A 6,000-nucleotide genomic window follows, 5' to 3' on the forward strand; every position below is an offset into this window, starting at 1 on the left:
AGGGATGCCTGCACCCCTAGAGGTGATGCCCACTGTCCCAGCCTTGTTTGCCTCTCCCATGGACAGAGTGCCTCCCCACAAAGGCAGCTTTTGGTGGTACTGAGCTTGCTGTTATTTTTACCTCTATAATAATCCTTAACATGGATACAGAAAAGACTTCCATTGAGTTTGGACATTTTAACTTTATAATATCATTGGTTGAATTTAGCCACTCTTCCTTGGTGAATGTCTCAACCTAGGAGTCAGCCATCCAGATGCCTGCCTGGTTACCCAGCCCAAAGTGCCCACATGTGGCGGAAGCCAGTGTCCCGTCTGTGCCCAGTTCCAATTTGGGCTGCCCTTGTGGGCCTCTTTGGTGCCACCCGGGCTGCATGCTCAGGGCTGCACGGCATGTCCCTAGAGCACCAGAGACTCGGTATGAATCGGAGCACAGCCAGCAGGGTACTGTCAGGGAGCATCTCACCAGGCAACAGTATTCCCACCTCTTGACCCCTCAGCCCCTCCCACTTCCTGGAAGCTTCTCTTCTCTCAGGCCCCAGCCCCTTACAGGGTGCCCGCTCACTCCGTCATCCCCCCTCCTCCCCTCCCCAGGCTCACACTCCTGCTCATTTCTACCAGAGAGTCATGAGTCACCTCCTTTAGGAGGAATCAGGCCAAGGGTACACTTGAGTGTCCCTTGATTCTGCAGTAATGTCACCACTGCTCCTTAGCATCGGTCCCTGCTCTGAGCCGCACATCGTCCTAGGCCCTGGAACGCGGCAGAGTCTCTTTCCCCACAGTCCCCACTGTAAGGAGTGACATGTGGGCAGAGCTTTGCAAGGGAGGAAGATTGATGTTGAAGGCCTTGAGTCAGAAGAAAAGAGGGATCTGGAGAGGTGGGTGGAGGTGAGGCGCAGAGGCTGACAGGAGCCCGCCCTATGGGCCTAGCAGCCCAAAATGAAGTTTAGAGAAAGCGGCAACAATCTTCGACTTCCATGCATGCTCTATGAAGCACACCTCTTAGAGGAGCAAAACAGGACCCCCCGGGAGCTGGGTGACACCCTGGTGGGGAGAGGCTGGGCTGCACCAGAGTGATCTGTGAGGGGCGGGAGAGGAGAGCTTTGGAAGATGCCAGAAGGGCAGAGGAGTTCCACTCTTAGGAGGGTCCTTATCCAGGCTAGATATGCAGAAAAATCCCTTTTCCTAAGTGGACTTCTATAAGAGCCAGTCCTAAACCTGCTCTACCCACACTGCCTGAGGCCCAGGGCATTCTCAGTCCAAGAACCCAAGTGCCAGGGGAAGAGCCACAAGGACAAGAGAACAATGGGGACATGGGGCCTGACACCACACAGGAAGGGGACTTCCTGACTTCCTCGGGTCTGGGCAGGGGCCAGCGTCCCAATGGGAGAAGAAATAGTTGAGAAAAGAGGGGAGAGCAGTATTGGAAGCACCCAGGACTTGCTGGATGGAGTGGCAATGCTGGGCTCCTGGGGAGACAGAGGGACACCCGAGTGGGTCGGCCAGGATGCCCAGCCCTGTCAGCGCCCTCAGACATACAGGACCCATGAACTCAGTGTTCACTGTCTGCAGGGGGAACCCAGAAAGCAGCTCTAAACTTCACAGACACTGGCCTCCCTCACCCCCACGTGGATCCCTAGGGCTGCTTGTCTTTAGCAGTGCCATGCCAACTCTTGAGGCCGGGCACTCAGCCCAGATAATCCGCTGGAGACAGTGCCTGAGGCACTAGCCGGTGCCCATGTCGTGGGGTCCACCCCGCCAGATGCCCACATGCAGGTTCATAGCGGGAACTGCAGCATTGCCAGGATGGAGGCCTGCCCTTCGGTGCCCCTGAGTGGGGCCCGGGTGCCTTGAGCCACCGGGCAGAGAGTCTGGGTCAGGCTGCTCTGCAGGCTTCTTGCAGCAGAGAGTGGCGACCCACGGCACCCTGAGGCTGGGTGGCCCTGGGCCAGGCCCTGCCCCTTTGGGCATTGGTCTCTTATTTGTGAGTTGCTACATTGCCACCTTGATGGTGAGATGGTGGTGATGGTAACAATTTAACTGCCCCTAGGAGTGACCACACTGAGGAGGAAGCCCTGCCCTCACCAAGTCATGTCCTTCAAAGCAACAGTAATTCAGCTTGGAAAGACCCTGTCTGCGGTGGTACCCAACACCAACACCTCCCCTGCATCGGTTCACTCTCCTGCTCATCATCCAGATACCCACTGTGCCATCCACCCACCCATCTGTCCGTCCATCCATCTGTCCACACCCATGCATGCATCCATCCCTCTATCCATGGATCTGTCTATCCATACATGTGCGTGTGCGTGTGTGTGTGCGTGTGTGCATGTGTGCGTGTGTGTGTGCGTGTGCGTGTGTGCATGTGTGTGTGTTAGTCGCTCAGCCATGTCCAACTCTTTGCAACCCCATGGACAGTAGCCTGCCAGGCTTCTCTGTCCAAGGAATTTTGCAGGTAAGAATATTGGAGTGGGTTGCCCTTTCCTTCTCCGGGAGATCTGCCCAGCCCAGGGATCAAACCCAGGGATTAAACCAGGGATTAAACCCAGGTCTCCCGCATGGCATGTGGATTCTTTACCGTCTGAGCCATCAGGGAAGCCCCGTATCCACATACAAACATACATCCATTTCCACACCTATCCCCCCATGGCAGAATAAATGGGAACTAAGCCGCCACAAATACCCCATCAGGAATCACAGAGACTTTGAGGGTGGCAGCCACAGGATGGGGGCAGAGTTATTCTCAGCTAGTTGGTTAGGGCTTCATTAGGAGAATAGACATGGGAGGTGGAAAAGCCTATTTTTAGGAGGATTAGGGTCAAGATGACCTTAATAGAAGAAAATGTATCGCTTGTATGAGACCAAACGGGCACCTTCTGGAAGTCAGTGAGCCTCCTCTGAGGATATGCTAGAGCAGCTGGGTACAGCCACCACTGCGAGTGAGTCGCCCCTGGCCTGGTACACAGCGGAATGAGAGCACCTCTGTCTCTTTAGATCCAGGTGGAAACCCCTTTACTTCCCAGCTGTAGCCAGAGGGGGCAAAGTTTGTCATCAGCCCAGTGCAGGGGAAGGGGGGTAGAGGTGAGGGATACTGACAGGGAAACACAAAGGGGCTAAGGGAAGAATTCAGAGAGGTTGGAGAGACGGAACTGAGGGCTTTGGAAGGTGATAAGGCAGCATCTTTGAAAGCCTCAGTCAGCCTCCATGGGACACAAGGTCCAGTTAGACAGGTCAAAATGTCTCCCAGGGTGATGTCTGTCAGAGCTGGTTTGTGTGGATCAGTACAGTCAGGCATGGACTCCTAGAAGGGAGTCTGCCCACCCTGGGCACTGACGGATATCATGCTTCCCTCCATGGCCTGTGAGAGATGGGAATAACAGAGGGATTCCTATCAAGCCCTTGGGTTTGAAGCTGTTGAATAAGCTTCAGAGAGTCCTCACTTTGGAATGGCAGGGAGTGCATCTCTGTATGGGTGGGCTCTGGGCTGGGACATTCCTCGGGGCTCGATCCACCAACTCCCATTGCTCAGCTGGCGGGTGGCTGCTCCCAGCCCCTGTGTGTAGAGGCAGCTCAAGGTGCTATTCAGCGGGGGACCTTGCAGTCCTGAGCGGCACTAGAAGGCATAAGGAGAGACCAAGGAGACCCTGCAGACACACCTGGAACTGGCTGCAGACCCCTGGCAGGTCACCAGCATTCTCTGAGCTGCCTTTCTTCTGATTCACAAGGGTGATGCCACTCCACGTAAGGAACCACTGCTGACAGTATCTTCAGTCCACGAATTGTAGGATCCCACTAGCTCAGGCTGAAACAGGCAAACTGGACTTAATTATGCAGGACACAGCTTGGCCACTTGGAGCAGTGCAACACTGGCCCTGAGGACAGAGGCTTGTCCCCCTAGCCTGAAATAGTGTCTGAGGTTTGGTACTGCTGGCTGCCAGACACCTAGCTGAAAAGGCAGAATTTCATTCTTTGCTTAAGCCATAGCCCATCACTTTAACCAGTGCAGTGCACCCCTTTCACACAGCAAAACCACGTGGATGGCAGCTGACCCTGTCCACCCTCCCCACAGCAGGACTCTGAGAGAAGGTGAGCCTTGCACAGGGGAGGGGAAGATGGAAGTAGTTGAAGGAGCCAGATAAATATTGACCCAGGGGAAGGTGCCCATGGAGGCAGGAATAGACAGGCTGGCGACATAGTCCAGAGCCCAGGGCCCAGATGAATGCGTAGGAGGAAGAGGGAGGAAACAAAAGTGGGTGTTGGCAGAGATTCAAGGTGTGACCGTGGGGAAGACCACGCAGCTCCGAGCCCAGCAAGCCTTCTGCTCTGGCCCTCCCCCACCGACTTTCCATCAGCTGCTCCGACCTGTACAAGGAAGAACCCTGAAGCCTTGCTGGGATGGCCTCATCTGGGCTCACAGGAGGGCCCTGGGCATGACTGCCTGAGTCGTGGTGACTACTCAGGACAGGAGAGGGAGGGATCTTCTCCTGGCTGGTTGGTGTGGCAAGTCCTGGCCCACGAGGACATCCCTAGGAGGGGAGAGGGGGGCCATAAGGGCAGGGGGAGTCTCTGAGACCAGGCTATGGCAAAGGGGCCTCAAGACCCTGGAAACCAACTCAAGACTGCCCTTCCATCCCCACCTTCCTTGGGAAAGGAGCACCATGGAATGAGGCAAGGCACCGTGGGGCTGTTTCCAGGCTGGTATGTGCACTGGATTCAGAGACTGACGCAGGAGTTTATACTTGAGGAGCATCACAGATATTAGGAGACTACACCCCAGTGAGTTATTGTTAAAAAAAAACCTGTGGGCATCAAGAACCCTCCAGTGATGTACAGTAACCAAGGCTCCAGCTGCCCACTGGTGTGAAAGGCGAAGCTGGGTTAGGGCTGACCCTGACCCTAACCCTCAGTGAGAAGTGGAACTGTTGTCCATAATCTGTTCCAGTTTGCTTAATAATTTACTTAGCCAGATTCTCAGACAGGGCCCAGAAACACAGATGCTGGTCTAACAGAAAGAGAATGAGAAGAGAGTGAGGGATCTCTTGGACCTCAGGGGCAGGGAGTGGCTTGCAAGCTAGCCCCAGCCCAGTGTGAAGGAGCCACTGGTCCCTGTCACAACACAGGGACCCCTGCCAGGTGCCCTTTCCAGGGGTTTGCTGAAGTCAGAGCCGCAGAGGAGGCCCAGGCAGAGGCGGCTGCACGAGCCTCTCAGCTCCCTGCGGAAGCGCTCTGTCTGAGCGCCTGGCTCCCGGGTCTGGTTAGTCCCAGTCTGCCTCAGCCCCCAGATTTGGTGTTTGAACTGCACCTGGGACTGCCCAGGTGCCCAGGACAGGCTGGTCATGTCATCTGCAGGAGGGGCATCTCTGTGTCACCCCAGCCCTCTGCCAGCAGGAGGAAGGCATGTAGGATCCAGATCCGGGAGGCCCAGGTGGATGCTGATGTCTTCTGCTCACCTCTGCACCCTCACCCTGAGCCAGGTGGGCTTCCAATATCCCTCTGAGCACCCTCTACAGACTTGATGGGGATGTCATGCAGAGCCTGAAGGATGAGGTGGCCTTAGAAGTTTCCCCAAAATATCCAGCTTCTAATTCCTGAACCTCTGAATGTTACCTTATGTGGAAAAAGACTCTCAGCATATCTGATGAAGTTAATTACCTGGAAATAAGGATATTATCTTGGATTATACAATGAGCCCTGAATGAAATCACATATAAGTCTTCTAAGAGGGAGGCAGAAATGTATCTCTCTTTCTCTCCACACACATATAAAAGGAAGGGGCAGTGTGATCATGTGCGATCACTCAGATACTGGAGTGGTGTGGCCACAAGCTGAGGAATGCTGGCAGCCACCATGGGGGGAGAGAGCAAACTGACCAACATGGCGTGTTCAGGCTCTCTCACCTAACATTTTGTAAACAATGACTATGTAACAGCTGAGATCATTTGTAGCACTGCCAATGAGCATCGTGAGGTGCTCACTTGGTCACGGGCTACTTTGTGTTGTAGG

This window comes from Ovis aries, chromosome 5 (genome assembly GCF_016772045.2).
Source record: "Ovis aries strain OAR_USU_Benz2616 breed Rambouillet chromosome 5, ARS-UI_Ramb_v3.0, whole genome shotgun sequence".
Lineage (NCBI taxonomy): Eukaryota > Metazoa > Chordata > Mammalia > Artiodactyla > Bovidae > Ovis > Ovis aries.